General features: G+C 43.5%; 1 long non-coding RNA gene across 1 annotated transcript in view; it reads right to left on the bottom strand.

Moving 5' to 3' along the window:
- The window catches only part of LOC307029133, a 60754-nt gene extending 41578 nt beyond the window's left edge, over positions 1 to 19176 (bottom strand). The window contains exons 1-2 of the long non-coding RNA XR_013805232.1: positions 19057 to 19176; positions 5487 to 5555 (exon numbers count right to left, since the gene is read on the bottom strand). This is a non-coding gene — a long non-coding RNA (uncharacterized lncRNA). The remainder of the gene's footprint in view (positions 1 to 5486; positions 5556 to 19056) is intronic.
- Between the last annotated feature and the right edge of the window lie 3438 nt (positions 19177 to 22614).

Genomic DNA, 22614 nt, shown 5'->3' with positions numbered 1-22614 from the left:
CACACTAGCACAACAGCGATGTTGGAGCATTTAAAGCGGAGGCACCCCCTTGTCTCTCGTGGAGGGAACAATGATAAGTAAGTACTAACTTTGGCTAAATTAATTCCACGTTTGTGTAGTGTGTTGTGCAGCTTGAGTTCTGTGCACTTCGGTAGTGCTAACTATCTTACAGCTCTCCGTGCGGTTTGTTCGTGCTTGGTTGGTTAGTAGTTAATGTTAGCTACCTAGCTAGCGGCGCCAGCTGTGTGTTAGTTAACGTTTGTCAGTATTTAATGTTGGCTGGAATGGTAGCTAGTTTACGTCTGCAGAACACCGCAATCTAGCCGCTACTAACCCGGAACGAACAAACTGCACAGAGAGCTAACTCATGTTGTGGTCGTTTACGAGTCAAACAAAACATTAGACTAACGTTAGTCAGCTTATAGTATCAATGTATGTCAACTAACGGAGCCAAGCAATGTCTAGGCCAGGGCTGCACATAAGCTGGTTCGCAGTTGTCATGAATTTCTGTACTGTGCACGGCACAGTATTTGTTTTTTTGCACTTCATTTTTTATCTTTTGTAATTTTGTACAGAAGAGATTTTTTGTTGGACTGTAAGAGTAAACAGGCTGGCCTTTTTATTTTGTATAATTGTATTCTATATTTCTTATTTTGCTGTGCAATAAAAAAATATATATTATTAAGAATGTTTTGGTATTTATTTGAGATACATTATGTTTTTTATTAATCGAACGACAGAAAAATAATCGTTAGATTAGTCGACTAATCGATAAAATAATCGTCCGATTAATCATTTTCAAAATAATCGTTTCCACCCAGCACTAGTACAGGCCACTGGTGCCGCAGAGATTTCATAAAGTGAAGGAGGTTTTCCTTCTATAAAACAGCTGTGGGCAGCAGATACTATGAGTCACGGACAGGAATCCCTCAATTTAAATAAAACGAGGCCACGCTTTATTAACTCGTGCGCACGCTTTATTAACTCGTGCCCACGCTTTATTAACTCGTGCGAATGAGAAAGTAAAACGTGGCCACGTTTTATTTATTTTTCTCTCAATGAACCCTCCAGGGCTCCGTAAAGACACAACCATGTTATGTCAAAGAAACATGAAATTGTTATGTTAATGTGAATATTTCCTTTAATATTAGGTATATTAATTTACCCTATGTTTAACCAACATGACTTTTTAATGTTCATTTTAGGCTTTTAATATTCTCAGTATATTTCATTTTGTACCTGTTAAAGCCACATTAATTTTTTGTTTAAACTACATGCTATAGTTTTCTGTTTAATCTACCTAACTTGCTCAAGGTATACATAAGATTATTTATGACAAAATCTTCAGAAGTTTGTCAGATAGCACATCCAGCTGAGAGAGAAATCTTGATTGGAGGGGCAGGGTTGTTATGAGCTTAAACTCCACATTTATCAAAGGCAACAAAATATCACAGTCATAAAAATCATCAAATAATTTCATTTTCTAATGATGTTATGATTGTAGTTGTGTGCTAAATGTATTTACAAAATCACATACCAGGCATATCTTGCCTGAAAACGATGCAGAGAAACTAGTCCATGCATTTGTTACTTCATCCATCCATCCATCCATCCATCTTCTCCCGCTTATCCGTGGTCGGGTCGCGGAGGTAGCAGTTCCAGCAGAGAGCCCCAAACTTTCTTTTCCCTGGCCACATCAACCAGCTCTGACTGGGGGATCCCAAGGCGCTCCCAGGCCAGAGAAGAGATATAATCCCTCCATCTGGTTCTAGGTCTACCCCTTGGTCTCTTCCCAGCTGGACGTGCCTGGAACACCTCCCTAGGGAGGCGCCCAGGTGGCATCCTAACTAGGTGCCCGAACCACCTCAACTGGCTCCTTTCGACGCGAAGGAGGAGCGGTTCAACTCCGAGTCCCTCCCGGATGACCGAACTTCTCACCTTATCCCTAAGGGAGACACCAGCCACCCTGCGGAGAAAACCCATCTCGGCCGCTTGTACCCGCGATCTCGTTCTTTCGGTCATGACCCATCCTTCATGACCATAGGTGAGGGTAGGAACGAAAATGGCCCGGTAGACAGAGAGCTTTGCCTTCTGGCTCAGCTCCCTTTTCGTCACAACGGTGCGGTAAAGAGACTGCAGTACCGCTCCCGCTGCTCCGATTCTCCGACCCATCTCACGCTCCATTGTTCCCTCACTCGAGAACAAGACTCCGAGATACTTGAACTCCTTCACTTGGGGTAAGGACTCATTCCCTACTTGGAGTGGACAGTCCATCGGTTTCCTGCTGAGAACCATGGCCTCAGATTTGGAGGTGCTGATCCTCATCCCAGCCGCTTCACACTCGGTTGCGAACCGATCCAGTGAGTGCTGAAGGTCGCAGACCGATGAAGCCATCAGAACCACATCATCTGCAAAAAGCAGTGGTGCAATCCTTAGTCCACCGAACTGCAGACCCCCTCCCCCACGACTACGCCTCGAAATCCGATCCATGTATATTACAAACAGGATTGGTGACAAAGCGCAGCCCTGGCGGAGGCCAACCCTCACCTGAAATAGGTCCGACTTACTGCCGAGGACCCGGACACAGCTCTCGCTTTGGGAATACAGAGATTGGATGGCCCTGAGTAGAGACCCCCTCACCCCATACTCCCGCAGCACCTCCCACAGTGACTCCCTGGGAACCCGGTCATACGCCTTCTCCAAGTCTACAAAACACATGTAGACTGGATAAGCATACTCCCAGGCCCCCTCCAGGATCCTTGCGAGAGTAAAAAGCTGATCCGTCGTTCCACGACCAGGACGGAATCCGCATTGTTCCTCCTCAATCTGAGGTTCGACAATCGGCCTGACCCTCCTTTCGAGTACCTTAGAGTAAACTTTCCCGGGGAGGCTGAGTAGTGTGATGCCTCGGTAATTGGCACACACCCTCTGATCCCCCTTTTTGAAAAGGGGAACCACCACTCCGGTCTGCCACTCCTTCGGTACTGTTTCCGACTTCCACGCAACGTTGATGAGACGTGTCAACCATGACAGTCCCTCAACACCCAGAGCCTTCAGCATTTCTGGGCGGATCTCATCCACCCCCGGGGCTTTGCCACTGTGAAGTTGTTTGACGACCTCAGTGACCTCCCCCCGGGAGATTGGTGTCGATCCCCCTTCATACTCCAGCTCTGCCTCTAACATAGAGGGCGGAGTTGTCGGGTTCAGGAGTTCCTCAAAGTGCTCCTTCCAACGCCCTAACACTCCATCAGTTGAGGTCAACAACGTCCCATCCTTACTGTACACAGCTTGGATGGTTCCCTGCTTCCCCCTCCTGAGGTGTCGGACAGTTTTCCAGAACAACTTTGGTGCCGCCCGAAAGTCTTTTTCCATGTCTTCTCCGAACTTCTCCCACACCCGCTGCTTTGCCTCGGCCACGCCTGAGGCTGCTGCCCTTCGGGCCTGTCGGTACCTTGCAACTGCCTCGGGAGTCCCCCGAGATAACAAATCCCTGAAGGCCTCCTTCTTCAGTCGGACGGCTTCCCTGACCACCGGTGTCCACCAGGAGGTTCGAGGGTTACCGCCCCTTGAGGCACCTAGGACCTTGAGACCACAGCTCCCCGCCGCGGCTTCGGCAATAGAGGCTTTGAACACCGACCACTCTGGTTCAATGTCCCCAACCTCCACAGGAATGCCCGAAAAGCTCCGCCGGAGGTGTGAGTTGAAGGCCTCCTGAACTTGGGCCTCCTCCAGACGTTCCCAGTTCACCCGAACTACACGTTTGGGCTTACCAGGTCTATCCAGAGGCTTCCCCCGCCACTCGACCCAACTCACCACCAGATGGTGATCAGTTGACAACTCCGCCCCTCTCTTTACCCGAGTGTCCAAAACATACGGCCTCAGGTCCGATGATACGATAACCAAATCGATCATGGACCTTCTGCCTAGGGTGCTCTGGTACCACGTACACTTATGAGCATCCTTATGTTCGAACATGGTGTTTGTTATGGCCAATCCATGACTAGCACAGAAGTCCAGTAACAAACCACCACTCCGGTTCAGATCAGGGGGGCCGTTCCTCCCAATCACTCCCCTCCAAGTGTCTCCATCATTGCCCACATGTGCGTTGAAGTCTCCCAGCAAGATTAAAGAGTCCCCTTCAGGAGCCCCATACAGGACTCTTTCCAGGGTCTCCAAGAAGGCCGTATACTCTGAACTGCTGTTGGGTGCATAAGCACACACAACAGTCAGAGTTTTCCCCCCCATAACCCGCAGGCGTAGGGAGGCAACCCTCTCGTCCACTGGGGTAGACTCCAACAACGAAGCACCCAACCGGGGACTTGTGAGTATCCCCACACCCGCCCGGCGCCTCACACCTTGAGCAACTCCGGAGAAGAATAGAGTCCAACCCCTATCCAGAAGTAAGGTTCCAGAGCCGACGCTGTGCGTAGAGGTGAGCCCAACCAGATCCAACTGGTAACGCTCCACCTCCCGCACAAGCTCCGACTCCTTCCCCCCCAGAGAGGTGACGTTCCACGTCCCCAAAGCCAGCTTCTGTCGCCCGGGTCTGGTCCGTCGAGACCCTCTGCCTTCACTGCCACCCTTCTGGCAGCGCACCCGACCCCATCGCTGTTTCCCGTAGGTGGTGGGCCCGCGGGACGGAGAAGCGGAGGTGTTGCCCACGTCGCCTTTTCGGGCTGTGCCCGGCCGGGCTCCGTGGCAAGCCCGGCCACCAGACGCTCGCCGACGAGTCCTCCTTCTGGGCCTGGCTCCAGAAGGGGACCCCGGGCTTCCTCCGGGCCGGGTATCCTCACTTCGTGTGTCGTCTTTCATGAGGTCTTTTGAACCAATCTTAGTCTGGCCCCTTGCCTGAGACCAATTTGCCATGGGAGACCCTACCAGGAACACAAGGTTCCAGACAACACAGCCCCCAGGTTCATCAGGGCACACAAACCTCTCTACCACGGTAAGGTGCTGGTTCTTCAGAGAGTTACTTCAAGGCTAGCTTATTGTAACTCTTTATTATCAGGGTGTACCAAAAAGTCAGTTAAGTTGCTTCAGCTGATTCAAAATGTATTGACCAGAGCACGGAAAAGGGACCACATTACTCCTGTTTTGGCTCTATAGTGAGAATAACTTTGTATATCAAGTACGAACAACCAGGTTGGACTACATTACATTTAAGTTTTTTTCCAAAGCGACTTAAAATAAGTATTACTCTAATGTTAGACTACATATAAGAAACACCTTTATTGCCATTTCAACAAACAGAACATTATCACTTTTGTGAAGGAGGCTTTATCGCAGAATGTTTGGCTGTTTGCCTTTCACTTTCTGAATAACTTTTGCCTAATAAATCAGAAAATGTGTATATCCTTACAATGTTTGCAGTATGTAAATGTTATGAATAAATATTCAGAAATTGTCAGACTAATACCAGTTTTCAATCAGTTAAAGATCAAGTTTAAGTTAGTCAAGAAAATCACACAAAACATTTGAATACTCACCATTTACTACAGAGCCTTTGGGACAATGTTCAAAGGAAGGCTGAGGTCAATCTCCTCCACAGCAATTACCTATCACAGAAAAACATATTTGAAATTATTTCATTATTCACACACAAATAAAACAAAAATGTTCTGCTCCTTAAAGGCGACATTTACCATTTAATGATGTACCTTTAGGTTAATATGAACCAACTTCAGCCGAGATGGGCGCCTCCAGTGTAAAAAGCTACAGTAGCCTATACTAATGCAATGAGTATAACTTTGTACGGAGCCATACACATCAGCGTTGCGAGCTCATTTCCATTGGTTTCAATGGATGCCATGGTCTAAAATGTAACACGATCATTAATATCCTCCACTTTCCAGTATCAAGTGTTGCTTTCCGGGACACACCCTACACAATATTGTGTCTGTTTTGATCCCGTCTGTGTGTATTTACGGTATTTACATGAACACAGAGCGGATCAAAGCAGATACGTATACACCGTTTTTTAGGGAAAACACTGTGGTCCCACAGACAATATTGTAATATATCTTTAACAATCAACACCTTAAATGGTTAAAGATGGTAGGTTAACGTAGCCTACTACCGTACAACCTGCATCAGCGCCCCTAAAAGTCGGCACAAGAGTAGACATGCAGAGTGCAGTGAGTCAGGGTGACGCAGGGAGTAAGCTATGCAGAGGCAGCAAAGACAGTTTCAGGAGGAACGCAGGTTAACATGGGAAACAACAATAAGAACAAAAAAACATGAAAAGTCCACAACTGTGTTAAGCTGAAGGAGGACACTCTGATAGTGAGTGAAAGAGAGTTTGTACTGTTTATGGCAGAGATTATCAACTGTTCAGCGCAGACTACAAGCCGGAATGAAAGAATCAAAACAATTGTCAAATCAGCTGAAAAGTACCTTAATGTGAAAGGGATGCACTGGGAAAATGTGAAAGATATCCTAAATGATGACGTCCAACAACCTCAGACATGGACTGGATCATCATGATGGTGTTAATTGTACTGCAGTGGAATGCTAGAAGTTTAATTGCAAATGGACAAGAGTTCAAAAAATATATTGACAACCTGGGAGAGAAACCTAATGTAATTTGTATTCAGGAAACATGGCTGAAGCCACAACTGGATTTTATTGCGAAGGGATATACTGCAGTAAGACGAGATAGGGACTTGCAACATTCATAGAGAGTGGTATAAGTTACAAAGTTATGCATGTAAGTACAGATCATGAAGCAATAGTTATAAGGGTATGGAATGATAGAGGACCTATAGATATAGTAAATTATTATAATTCATGTGGGGAATTAGATCAAAGTATATTAGAGGATGTTGGGGGTTCACTGCAAGACAAAGTAATATGGTGTGGGGATTTTAATTCACATAACTCGCTATGGGGAAGCAGTAGCACAGATGCAAATGGTGCAGTAGTTGAGGAATTTATAGATGACCACGTGCTAGTGTGTATTAACACTGGGGAAGGAACACGATATAATTGCACAAAGAATATAGAAACAGTACTCGATCATACATTTGTATCTAGTGCTTTAGCAGGTATAAGTACATGGAATGTGGTAAAGCATACTAAAGTGGGCAGCGATCATTATCCGGTAATGACTAAAGTTGGGACCAACATAAGGTTTGAAAAGGAAAAGCAAATTCCTAGATGGAAATTGGGAAAAGCTAATTGGGATGCCTTCCAAGTTGTAAGTACGAATAGATGTAAAACACTACAAGAGGAAAATTATGATGATATAAATAAATTCAATGATGAGCCGGTTAAGGTTATCATTCATTCAGCTAAAGAAACAATTCCGGAAATTGCAGGAGTACCAAGAGTGTACCCTGGTGGAATGGTGAATGTAGTAAATCCATTAAAGACAGAAATAAAGCATTCAGGCAACTCAAAAAACTCCATTCTCAGGAAGCTTTGAATCAGTATAAAAGGGCCCAGGCTATAGTAAGGAGAACAATAAGAATGCAAAAACGCACTTTTTGGAGGCAATATTGCAATAGTATTGGAAGAGAAGTACAGCTTGCAGATGTTTGGGGCATGATTAGGAGAATGGGGGGAATTCGAAGGAATTATGAGTTGCCAGTTTTGAGCAGAGGGGACAAAATGGCTGTCACAAACTTAGGAAAGGCGGAACTTCTAGCTCAAACATTTAGGAAAGTTCATAGTTCAGATAACCTTACAGAGGAAGCCAGGCAGTGCAGAAATAATACACTCATGGAAAACCCGAGAATATTGGATAGAGTAGAAGTGTTAGGGGATCAGGTGGACCTGCATTTTAGTATGTTTGAGTTGAGAAGAGTAATTATTAGTGCTCGTCAAACCACTCCTGGGAAAGATGGTGTTTGTTACAAAATGTTGGAACACGTGACAGATAACACTCTAGTCATTGTGTTAAGGTTGTTTAATAGGGTGTGGGATTCTGGCCAACTTCCTTCAGTGTGGAAACAAGCGATAATAGTGCCCATCCTAAAGCCAGGGAAAGACCCTTCAGATCCATCTAGCTGCAGACCTATTGCCCTGACATCTCATTTATGCAAAATCATGGAAAGAATGGTTACAGAAAGGTTAACATATATCTTAGAAAGTAAAGCTCTGTTGTCCCCATATCAAATTGGGTTCCGTAGGGGTCGGAATACAATGGATTCTATATTGTGCTTAGAATCAGACATCAGGAAAGCACAGACCCAGGGTATATGCAGGAATCCTGAAGTCAAATGTAATACCTTTTAAGACCTTTTTTAAGACCCTTTCCATTCATTTTAAGACCTCATCGCAACTTTGAGTTCTAACCGGTTACATTGGCAACACACTTTACCTAACATTTACTATATTGATTGTAAGATAGCAAAACTAAACAGAGTGCAGACAGACTACTGAAGCCTCCTCTCCACATGAACTTCAACCTCTCTGTGAAGGTCAGGTTTAATGCAGTATGCTGCTTTTTTGCTTCTGTAGACTCTGTGCTCTTTAATTCCAGTAAAACTCCTCAGAAACCATTAGAAACCAGTATTTGACCAATAAACTAAACAATTGACAAAACTTTGAACTATGAAATATATTAAACTTTGGTGAGCTTCAGCGGGGTAATGCCATATAGGAGCTCCCTCACAAATACCCAGGGGTTAAATTGGGCTGGGGCTGTCCGGGGCTAAGCCCTGGCACATAGGACGATGCTCTGACGTCATCACCCTCACACATTTGTCATATGTTTACAAAAAAGGATATATATGTTAAGACTTTTCTCGTTCTTAATATAGACTATATTTAGGGTCGATATATGTTGACTTTACTTTAAAATAGCAAATCTCTGTGACCGGATATAGTTTGGCTTAGACCCCGGCCCCACGAGGACGCATACGGTAAAACGCATACGCAAGCGCAAAAAAGGCTTCCGTTCACACGCATTCGATTCATTAACGTGTCCGTTCACACAAGACCGCTGGAAATGCTGGAAACGATGTAGTACATATGCCAGGCCTGTAAGTGGCGCTGCTGCCGCCCAAAATACACCAAAAGCAGCGAAGAAGACCCTGGAGCATGGTTGCCATGGTTGCCCTTCTGTTTATTCTCCACGGTGGACGGCGTGTTCTCCTGCTGTATAGAGAACCGCAGTGACGCGTCGTAAAACCCGGAAGTAAACTTCTTCCGGTTCCTTCGCGAAAAAACCAATGCAAATTCTCCATAGGATTTTGGAAAATAGCTCGAAATAAGGTCTGTGGTTGACACACATTTAAGAGAGGGATCACGTTTTGTTCAGCCGGATAATCTCAACATGTCAACCCTACTTTTATAATTTTTGAATCATAAATCTAGTCGCCAAAAGCGAAATGCTAACGTTATGCTATAAACGAACTACAAGCCAGTACAGCAGCAGGGTCGCACGACTTCAACGTCATGCCAACTTAAGATCGTTTCAACTGACTTGCACTGAAACTGCACTTTGAACACTTTAAATATATTAACATTTTAAACTGTATACCCCGGTTATCTAGGCCCGTTTTGTTTAATTTATACCACGTTTATCTAGGCCCTTTTTGTTTTATGTATACATGTCACACTGTGGGAAACGATATTTCGATATTTCTGGATGTATAACACATGTAGAATTTTTGACAATAAAGATGAATTTGACTTTCGCGTGCTTGCATATTTTAACAAAGCTTTTCATTTTAGCCACACTGAATTTAACTAGAAGTCATGGCTGTATCAATTACCAGTCTGATATCGTTTTACAAAGATGACAAGAACAGTGTAGATAGAGGAGACAACCACTACAAGTCAGGACACGTTACAGTGCAGCCTAGATGAAGGTGTGCTTACCAGTGTTGTCAGGGCTAGCATGAGGGACAAGGTTTATAGTGTCGGTGAGTAGTGATAGCAAGAGTACCGTTAACCTTTTAAGACCGAGTTAATTTATTCACATTAATTCCCATCAACAAATCAATTTTATGTGTCACATTAAATCTTTATTAGGCAAGGCAAGTTTATTTATATAGCACTTTTCAACACAAGGAAATTCAAAGTGCTTTACAAAAAATGAAAGACATAAAGACAATGGCATTTAAAATCAGTCATTAAAAAGAAAAGCTAATAAAAGAAACATTAAAAGAAAAAATACATGGATCAAAGTTACAGTGCAGTCTAAGATATGAATAGTTCAATTAAGAGCAGCGACAAAAAGAAAAGTCTTCAGCCTGGATTTAAAAGTAGTAAGAGTTGCAGCGGACCTGCAGGTTTCTGGGAGTTTGTTCCAGATATTTGGAGCATAATAACTGTACGCTGCTTTACCATGTTTAGTTCTGACTCTGGGGACAGAAAGCTGACCAGTCCCTGAAGATCTGAGAGATCTGGATGGTTCATCATTTAGCAGGAGGTCAGAAATGCATTTTGGTCCTAAACCATTCAGTGCTTCATAAACAGCAGCAGTATTTTGAAATCTATTCTTTGACACACAGGAAGCCAGTGTAAAGACTTCAGAACAGGAGTGATGTGATCCTTTTTCTTAGTGTTAGTGAGGACTCGAGCAGCGGTGTTCTGAATCAGCTGCAGCTTTCTAATAGATTTTTTACTGAGACCTGTGAAGACACCATTGCAGTAGTCCAGTCTACTGAAGATAAAAGCATGGACACGTTTTTCCAAATCCTGCTGTGACATTAGTCTTTTAATCCTAGATATGTTCTTTAGGTGATAGTAAGCTGATTTAGTAACTGTTTTAATGTGACTGTTGAAACCAATAACTAATTTAACCCGCTGACAAGAGAGCCCACCTCCGAAGATCGTGACTGGCTGAGGGACAGACTCGGGGGCAGGTTTTCAGGAATTTCTTGGCTTCTCTCCCCCGAGCCAGAAGAGGAACACTACAGCTTGGAAACACTTCAGACATGGCATTGTCTGAAGAGCAACAGAGGGTAATTCAGGTGGCTACCACTGGTCAGCGAACCAACCCAAACTGGCATTTGTTCAGGAAAGGAAGGTTGAATGCCAGTAACTTTGGAGCTGTCCTGAGGTCAAAGCGTGTGACTGCTTCCTTTATTGCCAGGGTGCTAGGGCAACAACAGGCCCTTGATGGTGTTTTGTCTGTATAGTGGGGGACTATGAATGAATGTGAGGGCGTCAGGGCATTCACCACTGCAACTCAGATGAAGGTCCAAGAGTCATATTTGTGGCTCTCCCTATCAGGATTGTTGGGGGCATCTCCGGATGGTCTGGTAGGGTCTTCCGCTGTGCTGGAGGTAAAGTGTCCCTACAGAGCCAGGGAAATGACAATTAGTGAAGCATTGCAAATCAAGGGCTTCTTTGTCAGTAAGGAAGGAGAAACATTCAGCCTGCGTGAGGAACATCCTTACTGGCACCAAGTGCAAGGTCAGCTTCACCTCACTGCAAGGAAGAAAAATAAATAAATTGTGAATTGTTTTTAATTTACATTTACTCGCCTTTGCAATGTTGTGGTTGTTAGAGTGTTAGGTCTCCTGTCAGCTCGTCTGTTGGGAAGATATAAAATATAGTTTCATGGAAGTCACACCGTCACATATACTGTAAGAGCATTAAGACATACAGTACATAGGCTAAAACAAAACATCTAAAGATATAACCTTGCACTTTGATAAGTCTCGTGAACATTTTCACTGTTTTGACATTTTTATAGATGAAAATTGAACTAAAGAAATAAATGGTAGATTAATCCATATTGAAAATAGGTGTCAGCTGCTAAACTAATTATAATAGTTATATTTCTTAATTAATTAAGATAAGATATTACTGTATTGATCCCAATTTGGGAAATGTTTGTGTTGCAGCAGCATAACAAGAAAAACAAAATATAAGTTATTATATATACAAAAGTATGTGAGGGATGGAATATTAAATTGAATATAAATGTAAAATGTACATGTGATTTTACGTCCAAGAGAAGCTATGGAGCAGAGAGTTCTCTGCCAGCCAGAGGTGATTTGTTATTAGTTCAATATGTCAAACTGATTTCCCTGACTACAATCTTTAGTTACATGGTGAAACGTTATGCTGCTTGTACTAATAAGACTTATCATATAAGCCACACAGGTTTTAATAGGATGTATTCATTATCTTTACTTATGTTGCGGTCTTTTCAGCAGCGCCATCTCTATAACGGCGATACAGTCACTACCCATTATTTACATTTCACCGTGACATGGACAAAAATGTAACGTCAGCTTACCTCATGGCACGAATCCAGACTCTCCTTTGGAAAACATTGGCCGGGAAACGATAGAACAAGCACGTTTCATGCGAAGACCTGTGGCTGCAACCCGGAGCAAAGCAACAAACCATTGCGTAACTAACTAGTAGCGCTAGCTTTAGCTAACGTTAGCCAACGAAACGAACTGCCAAGTAAAATTGGAAAACACTGGTAATTAATTATTCTATAATTTGTAAAACTACAGTGTTAAAAACGACGATTTCCAAAATACAGATTCTAATGGTCAGATATAGATATACAGATACTAAAGATAGGCAGGTACTTGCTTTCAAGCAGAAAACAGGGGAAAACAAACTTAGCGGGAGTGTTTACGTGTTCGGCGTAATGACGTACAACGGCCTCGACAATTTCTGTAGTCCTATTCAGCCATTCGGTAACAACCATCGTTTTTCAGACACGTAAACTCTTCAAAAATCCCCAGTGGGGTCACTGCTGATGTATTTAATGTCGTAGAACAAAACGTCAATTACCTCTTAAATTTGTGTCAACCACAGACCTTATTTCGAGCTATTTTCCAAAACCCTATGGAAAAAATGCATTGCTTTTTGAGAAAGGAACCGGAAGTGCTAAAAATGCTAACTTACTTCCGGGTTTTACGACGCGTCACTGTGGTTCTCTATATCTCTCCGGTAGTCCACTAGCAGATGAAAAACACCCACCTCTCCGCCTCTTCCAAGAAACGACAGGACCGTGCGGCAGAGTTTCCGTAAACATTTTTTTACGCCGGTCAACATGTCCGTTAAAGTTTAAATCTTCCGTACAAAATGAGAAAAGTGCCGGTCAGAGGTCTTCTTTGTTATTTATTGAGCTTTAAAACAAATTGATAACGACTCTGTTCTCTGTATAATAATAGAAGAATATTTAATAAACGGTTCCTGCCTCTCTTTTCCTCCCCCTCTTCTGACAGCCCAGCAGCAGCAGGAGACGTGGGGAGAGGGAGGCGGGCTATTTCATCGTTATCAGAAAATGATCCTATAGGGCTTACACATGGAGCCGTTGGACCCCCAGAGCGTTGCGTATGCCGGTCTACCCACCTTGGGACCCGTTACCTTAGTCGTTTCCGAATTTGTTACTGGACAGAAAAATACAAGTAAGAGTAGGTGCAGAATATTCAAGTGTGTATGATGTGGAAAATGGTACTCCGCAAGGTAGTGTGTGTAGTCCGTTGCTGTTCAATATAATGATACATGACATTTTTAATCAAGTTAATCCAAGTATGGGAAAATCTTTGTATGCAGATGATGGGGCTTTGTGGGCAAAAGGCCGCAATGTAGCACATGTTGGAAAGAAAATACAAGCTGCAATAGTGGAAGTGGAGAAATGGACAAATAAATGGGGATTCAAACTGTCAGTAGCTAAGACGCAGGTCATTTGTTTTACAAAACGGCATAACATTGTTCCTATATCGTTAAAATTGTATGAGCAACCTCTTGAACAGGTAAATACAATAAGATTTCTTGGTGTTTGGTTTGACAGAAAGCTAACATGGAGCAATCATAAAGGAAAAGTTCAAAATAAATGTAAAAATGTCAACAATGTACTTCGGTGTTTGGCGGGACAGGAGTGGGGAGCAAGTAGGTCATCACTTCTGAATATATATTGGGCACTCATGAGACCTGTATTGGATTATGGGTGTATAGCGTTCATGGCAGCAGCCGAATCAAACCTTAAAAAACTGGATGTCCTACAAGCTCAGGCCCTGAGAATTTCTAGTAGAGCTTTTAAAACATCTCCAGTATCAGCAATACAGGTGGAAATGGGAGAAATGCCTTTAAGGATAAGAAGAGTGAAGTTAATGTTGGCATACTGGGTAAACCTTCAGGGGCACAGTGATAGTTATCCAGCGAAAAGTATTTTGAAAGACTGCTGGAAGCACAATGAGTCACATTTAAAGAGTTTCGGATGGATTGGCGATGTTAAAGCAGCAAGTATAGGTTTGAATCAAATACAGTATTGCCCCACATTTCCAATCTCGTCCATTCCACCCTGGTTATTCCCATTGCCAAGAGTAGACCTCAATATACAAAGGGAGTTAAAGGAAAAGAAAGAACTACCAGTATGGCGCATAGTCCAGAATTATTTTTGCAAGATATCACTCAGACTCAACAATCATATTTACAGATGGTTCCAAAGATCCAGAGACAGGGCATGCAGGGGCAGCAGTATACATCCCAGTGAGTAATTCACATATAAAGAAAAGGGTAACAGACCATGTGTCAGTATACACCACAGAGTTGTTGGCATTGGTATTGGCATTGGAATGGATAGAAGAGAAAGAAATACATAATACTGTAATTGCATCTGACAGCTATTCAGCTTTATCGAGTATACGATCAGGTAGATCTTCATCTAGAATGGACATAATAAATGAAATATATCTAATTGTATATAAAATGCAAATCAAAGGCATAGCAACTCGTTTCATCTGGGTTCCTGCTCATATTGGTGTGGAGGGTAATGAACAGGTGGATATTCTGGCCAAACAATCACTAAGAAGTATGAACATAGACATAGAAGTTCCACTCAGTAAAGCGGAGGTTAAAACATTCATACAGAAATATGCACAAACAACATGGCAAGATCATTGGGACCTTAGTGATACAGGAATACATCTTTATAAAATTCAAAGGTATGTGGGGGATGGAAGGAAGGTGGGGTTTAAAAGAAGGGAGGAAAATGTAATTTCTCGGATAAGAATAGGTCATACAGGTCTCAATCATACATTAAGGGTAATAGGAAAGCATACAACCGGAAAGTGTACACACTGTAGCCAGCCAGAAACGGTTGAACATGTTTTGCTGCATTGCAGGAAATATAGTACTCACAGAAATGTGTTTTTCCAGACACTGAAGAAAGCAAAATTCCATGACTTGTCGCTATCAGGACTGTTAGGGAAAACATCAGGCAATATATATTGTCCATCCATCCATCTTCTCCCGCTTATCCGTGGTCGGGTCGCGGAGGTAGCAGTTCCAGCAGAGAGCCCCAAACTTTCTTTTCCCTGGCCACATCAACCAGCTCTGACTGGGGGATCCCAAGGCGCTCCCAGGCCAGAGAAGAGATATAATCTCTCCACCTGGTTCTAGGTCTACCCCTTGGTCTCTTCCCAGCTGGACGTGCCTGGAACACCTCCCTAGGGAGGCGCCCAGGTGGCATCCTAACTAGGTGCCCGAACCACCTCAACTGGCTCCTTTCGACGCGAAGGAGGAGCGGTTCAACTCCGAGTCCCTCCCGGATGACCGAACTTCTCACCTTATCCCTAAGGGAGACACCAGCCACCCTGCGGAGAAAACCCATCTCGGCCGCTTGTACCCGCGATCTCGTTCTTTCGGTCATGACCCATCCTTCATGACCATAGGTGAGGGTAGGAACGAAAATGGCCCGGTAGACAGAGAGCTTTGCCTTCTGGCTCAGCTCCCTTTTCGTCACAACGGTGCGGTAAAGAGACTGCAGTACCGCTCCCGCTGCTCCGATTCTCCGACCCATCTCACGCTCCATTGTTCCCTCACTCGAGAACAAGACCCCGAGATACTTGAACTCCTTCACTTGGGGTAAGGACTCATTCCCTACTTGGAGTGGACAGTCCATCGGTTTCCTGCTGAGTAACCACCATTACTTCTGGATAGGGGTTGGACTCTATTCTTCTCCGGAGTTGCTCAAGGTGTGAGGCGCCGGGCGGGTGTGGGGATACTCACAAGTCCCCGGTTGGGTGCTTCGTTGTTGGAGTCTACCCCAGTGGACGAGAGGGTTGCCTCCCTACGCCTGCGGGTTATGGGGGGGAAAACTCTGACTGTTGTGTGTGCTTATGCACCCAACAGCAGTTCAGAGTATACGGCCTTCTTGGAGACCCTGGAAAGAGTCCTGTATGGGGCTCCTGAAGGGGACTCTTTAATCTTGCTGGGAGACTTCAACGCACATGTGGGCAATGATGGAGACACTTGGAGGGGAGTGATTGGGAGGAACGGCCCCCCTGATCTGAACCGGAGTGGTGGTTTGTTACTGGACTTCTGTGCTAGTCATGGATTGGCCATAACAAACACCATGTTCGAACATAAGGATGCTCATAAGTGTACGTGGTACCAGAGCACCCTAGGCAGAAGGTCCATGATCGATTTGGTTATCGTATCATCGGACCTGAGGCCGTATGTTTTGGACACTCGGGTAAAGAGAGGGGCGGAGTTGTCAACTGATCACCATCTGGTGGTGAGTTGGGTCGAGTGGCGGGGGAAGCCTCTGGATAGACCTGGTAAGCCCAAACGTGTAGTTCGGGTGAACTGGGAACGTCTGGAGGAGGCCCAAGTTCAGGAGGCCTTCAACTCACACCTCCGGCGGAGCTTTTCGGGCATTCCTGTGGAGGTTGGGGACATTGAACCAGAGTGGTCGGTGTTCAAAGCCTCTATTGCCGAAGCCGCGGCGGGGAGCTGTGGTCTCAAGGTCCTAGGTGCCTCAAGGGGCGGTAACCCTCGAACCTCCTGGTGGACACCGGTGGTCAGGGAAGCCGTCCGACTGAAGAAGAAGGCCTTCAGGGATTTGTTATCTCGGGGGACTCCCGAGGCAGTTGCAAGGTACCGACAGGCCCGAAGGGCAGCAGCCTCAGCCGTGGCCGAGGCAAAGCAGCGGGTGTGGGAGAAGTTCGGAGAAGACATGGAAAAAGACTTTCGGGCGGCACCAAAGTTGTTCTGGAAAACTGTCCGACACCTCAGGAGGGGGAAGCAGGGAACCATCCAAGCTGTGTACAGTAAGGATGGGACGTTGTTGACCTCAACTGATGGAGTGTTAGGGCGTTGGAAGGAGCACTTTGAGGAACTCCTGAACCCGACAACTCCGCCCTCTATGTTAGAGGCAGAGCTGGAGTATGAAGGGGGATCGACACCAATCTCCCGGGGGGAGGTCACTGAGGTCGTCAAACAACTTCACAGTGGCAAAGCCCCGGGGGTGGATGAGATCCGCCCAGAAATGCTGAAGGCTCTGGGTGTTGAGGGACTGTCATGGTTGACACGTCTCATCAACGTTGCGTGGAAGTCGGAAACAGTACCGAAGGAGTGGCAGACCGGAGTGGTGGTTCCCCTTTTCAAAAAGGGGGATCAGAGGGTGTGTGCCAATTACCGAGGCATCACACTACTCAGCCTCCCCGGGAAAGTTTACTCTAAGGTACTCGAAAGGAGGGTCAGGCCGATTGTCGAACCTCAGATTGAGGAGGAACAATGCGGATTCCGTCCTGGTCGTGGAACGACGGATCAGCTTTTTACTCTCGCAAGGATCCTGGAGGGGGCCTGGGAGTATGCTTATCCAGTCTACATGTGTTTTGTAGACTTGGAGAAGGCGTATGACCGGGTTCCCAGGGAGTCACTGTGGGAGGTGCTGCGGGAGTATGGGGTGAGGGGGTCTCTACTCAGGGCCATCCAATCTCTGTACTCCCAAAGCGAGAGCTGTGTCCGTGTCCTCGGCAGTAAGTCGGACCCATTTCAGGTGAGGGTTGGCCTCCGCCAGGGCTGCGCTTTGTCACCAATCCTGTTTGTAATATACATGGATCGGATTTCGAGGCGTAGTCGTGGGGGAGGGGGTCTGCAGTTCGGTGGACTAAGGATTGCACCACTGCTTTTTGCAGATGATGTGGTTCTGATGGCTTCATCGGTCTGCGACCTTCAGCACTCACTGGATCGGTTCGCAACCGAGTGTGAAGCGGCTGGGATGAGGATCAGCACCTCCAAATCTGAGGCCATGGTTCTCAGCAGGAAATATATATTGTGAGATTATAAAATTTCTAAGAGAAATTGATCAATTTAAAATAATCTAGAGTTTTGGTTCTTTGTTTTGTTTCTTTTGTTTATTGTTTTCTGATTAGGCTCTTGTCCACACTCCAGTCCAGTTGGTGGCGGTAATGCACCTACAAGTTGGTTTGCCAACCGCCAATAAACACGAAAGAAGAAGAAGAAGACATGCAGAGCCGGACCGACACAGTAAAGTTCTACACCGCCTGACAGCAGACATGAAACAATAATTTAAAACAAGACGTACCGCAAATATGCCGCAAGCTCATCCATCGGCTATAATAATAATAATAATACATTACATTTATAAAGCGCTTTTCCTGGTGCTCAAAGCGCTTACAAGCAAGTAAAACAAAATAACGACAAAAGTAGAAAGTGCTAAGCTAGGAGGAATAAGGGCAAGGCGATAGTTGATAAGGAGTTGAAGGCAAGAGTGAAAAGGTGAGTTTTGAGGGATTGTTTGAATGATGTGAGAGTGTTGCTATGACTCCCCCCTCCCCACTGAGCTCGGTGTAATGTGCATAACTTTGGGCAAGGTTCATAGTTTTAAATATTGTGTAGAGCCGATGATGAATGGGAGTCGGAGGCGGCATGTTGAGTATGGAACTCCACACTTTATTTTCCATTAGTTTACAGAAAGGTAGGAACAACTTCATGACATGCTACTCAAGCTAGAATCATAACAAACCACAGGTGCGCTACCTAACAGGTCTGTGGCGCAACACACTCTCTAAAACACAGTGAATTATGTCCCATAATGTTCCACCACAAAAGCAAGCAACTGCCGGACTTACGCTCTACAAATACTCACACTATAAAAACATGCTAAACACAAGTCAAGAAATATAAACTCACCTCATTATTTTCATGGCTTTATCCTAGCAAACACCAGTGAATGACCATGTTTACAAATTGACAGCTGTATTTATGCTGCTTGTTGTAACGGCAAATGTGAACTCAGCTTTTTGCAAACAATGGGTCTTGTGATAATCTGTAACTATGGCGAACATTTGATGACATTAAATTACTTTTAATTACTTTTACCTTGTAGAGATCTCCTCGGAACAGAACCAACTTGCTCCTCCGATGCGGGAAGAAAATATGGTGGTCCCCCCTCTTTATTTAAAAAAGAAAAGCTTCAATATTTTCAAATAAAGATTTTTTGCAATTTTTTCTGCTTTTCATCTTGTCCATTAAAGTGCCATATTGTTCAAGTTAAATTACGAAACTATTAAAAGTAGGGTTTTGAGTCCGACCATTTTGATTTGTGAATACAATATTTGTCAATAATAATCGGCTGCAGAGCAAGCTGCTGAGTGTGTAATCAGTGGGCGGAGTTACAGAGATAAACATAGGTTGCGGTCGGATAATCCAAAAATTAGCTCCTAACATCTAACCCTATCGTCTATTCCTTGACCTCTGAGTGAAACGTCACGGGGTTAATATTGAGCAATTTCAGGGTCATAAGCTTTGATCATTCATAAAATACAATTTATTTGAAAGTCCAAGTTTTCATCCTGAACTTTGAAAAATACGATGTTGTATTCAAAACAAAACAAAGTTTGAAACTTGAAATAATTTTTCAGGTTGAATATTATTTTTGATTCAGTTCAGCAATTTTTTCACATTTCACTTTTATACATATTTTGATATTTGAATACTTGTTTTTTTCAGTTTCAGATTTTATGTTTTCAGATTCTAAACAATTATTTTTTCAGTTTCAAATCTTTTTTTTCAGGTTTCAATCATTTTTTCGCCTTCAGATCGTTTTCACTTTCAGACCTTTTTCTTTCACTTTCAGATCTTTTTTTTTCGCTTTCAGACTTTTGACCCTGATATTGCTTCGGGGGGCGGGGCTTACCAAAGAGTAGTTTGGCTTCCTGAGTGACAGGCCTCCCTCTGTCATGATGCCTTCATGGATGTTAGGTAGCGCAAGAAATACAACTACACACTTTCTACACACAATACTCGTGATTTGTGGTAAACAAAAAACTGATACCAGCATCAAAGTTCCGTTAAGCAAGCTGTTGAGCATCGTAGTTGGCAACAATCAAGGTATAAGAGCAATAAACTGCTAGAATCTGAAATCACGTATCCGCAATCAAGCGTTGTCCTTCCAGACTTCCACGTAGCTCCATGAACGCAGCATAGTATTGGCTTGGTTTTTGCGATCAGAATCTGAATACCTTTATTAGTCCCAGGGGTTACATTTACATTGTTACAGCAGACAAGAGCCAAATACAGCTTAATGTTACCTAAAGCATGCATACAAAAAGTATTAAAGATTAAAAAAAGAAATTATATATATTTTTAAAGTTACACATTTTACATAATACATACCCTGTGACAGTTCTGCGGATTTAGCAGCCAGGTATATATTGCACAGTTTTTAACGGCATATAGCCTACAGTATATATTGCACATAGTTGGTATTTATCAACAAGAGGTGTTATAGTCTGTGTTGTTTTGTGCAGGGTCTAGGTAGGAGCTGTGCTGGTTGTATAGTCTGACCGCTGCAGGAAGGAAAGACCTGCGGTATCTCTCCGTGAGACAGCGGGGTTGGCGTCAGGTCCACCAGAACAACCTGCTGGCTCGTTGCGGATACGTAATTTCACATTCTAACACAGTTTATTTGTACTTGATTGTTGCCAACTACGATGCTCAACAGCTCGCTTAACGGAACTTTGACGCTGGTCTCAGTTTTCTAACATAAACGAAGGCAACATGAACGAGGGAGGCCTGTCACTCAGGATGCCAAACTACTCTTTGGTAAGCCCCCCCCCCCCCAAGCAATATCAGGGCCAAAAGTTTGAAAGCGAAAAAAAAAGATCTGAAAGTGAAAAACGATCTGAAGGTGAAAAGCAATGTGAAACCTGAAAAAACAAGATTTGAAACTGAAAAAATAATTGTTTTGAATCTGAAAACGAAATTTCTGTGCTGAAAAAAATAAGGATTCAAATATCAAAATACGTATAAAAGTGAAGTCTGAAAATAAATATATTATTCAAAATAATTGGTGAACTGAATCAAAAATAATATTCAACCTGAACAATTATTTGAAATACTTTTTTTTATTTTGAATACATCATTGTATTTTTCAAGTTCAGGATAAAAACTTGAACTTTCAAATAAATTGTATTTTTTTGAATGATCAAAACTTATGACCCTGAAATAAAGGATAGTGGATAGGAGAATTCAAAAGGACTTAGGAGAAGAGACTGCGGTACTTTAGAGAATCCGACTGCACTTTCACTATCCGACGTGTTTATGATGGCCAGTGGTCATAAATGTGCGTCTGCTGCTGTGGAGAAACTATGGAAACTACAGTTTTCTATACAACGGACTACAACATGGATGTATAATAAGAACGGGGGACTACTGTAAACTCATCTAGAGACTCTGCACCGTGCTCTGATGCTGTTGTTTTATGCTTTATGAACGTGGACAACAGAGAAACATATTCTTCATGACCAAAGTTGGAATTGAAATAAAAAAGGAAAGTGAAACTTATGCTCGTCACCCTCTCCCTCCGGTCCACATTAATACAAATGATCCCAATACGTATGATTGTATGAAAATATCTTAAAATCAATACAAATGTATTTATTATAAACGTTAGTCCTTAACATCTATCACTGTGTATATCACCATTCAAACATCTTTTAAAAGTTGAACAAACCCCACACTGCTCAGTAAAGACTGTGAGATGTTGACTTTATTTGATCATTTCAGTTCATATTTCTCTTTTTGATTATAATACTGATGAACGTTCAAGACAAAGCACTTTGGCAAGTTACCACATATACGTTTTAAAAAGCTTAATAAGCACCGTAACATTCATGATATAATTTCTCGGTCATAATCGGTTGTTTCCGTGAACGGCCGACTGTTGTGTGATGGCAAATGCTGCGGCTGCAAGGCATTGTGGGGCAGCATTTTCTCCTCTCCTTTCGTCAAGGGAGATCCAGTGGTTCCTAAGCTAAAGGAGGTTATAAAGGAAGTTTGAAACCTCCTTTCCTATCATCTAGAGCAGTGGTTCTCACCTTTTTCCACCAAGTACCACCTGAGAAAATAGTTGGCTCTCCAAGTACCACCATATGACCAATGTTAAAATACAGTCTATGCACAGTTCATGCAGGACTCTGAGGCAAATGTATTCATAATACAATTATTTATTGTGCTCTCTCTCTCTCACTCACTCACTCACTCACTCACTCACTCACTCACTCACACACCACAAGTGAGAATATAAAGAACAAAATAATAACTTATTCTCACACAACAAATGTCAACTGTACACACATGTCATTTCCTGGACCTATACCAAAGTGTGAAAGTAGGCTTCCTGCAACAACTCACATCGAAACAGAAAATGTCCTATTGGGAATTCAATTCCAATAATAATGAAGCCTCCAGGAGCAGATGAGCCTAAGGGCTAATAGCTCATCTTCAGTCTGCTGATGTTTGCTATTGCCATTTCTGTGGTGGCAAAGTAAAAAAGAAAAGAAAAAACATAAGAAAAAAGATAACAATTAAGGACAAGTGTGCTTTTTCAGCTTTTGACCTCTCTCCATCCTTTGAGCAAATGCCTTCTTCCTGAGT

Source organism: Notothenia rossii (genome assembly GCF_949606895.1).
Source record: "Notothenia rossii genome assembly, chromosome: 2".
Classification (NCBI taxonomy): domain Eukaryota; kingdom Metazoa; phylum Chordata; class Actinopteri; order Perciformes; family Nototheniidae; genus Notothenia; species Notothenia rossii.
The sequence above is the reverse complement of the archived record's forward strand: the minus strand, read 5'-3'. Positions and strand labels throughout refer to the sequence as shown.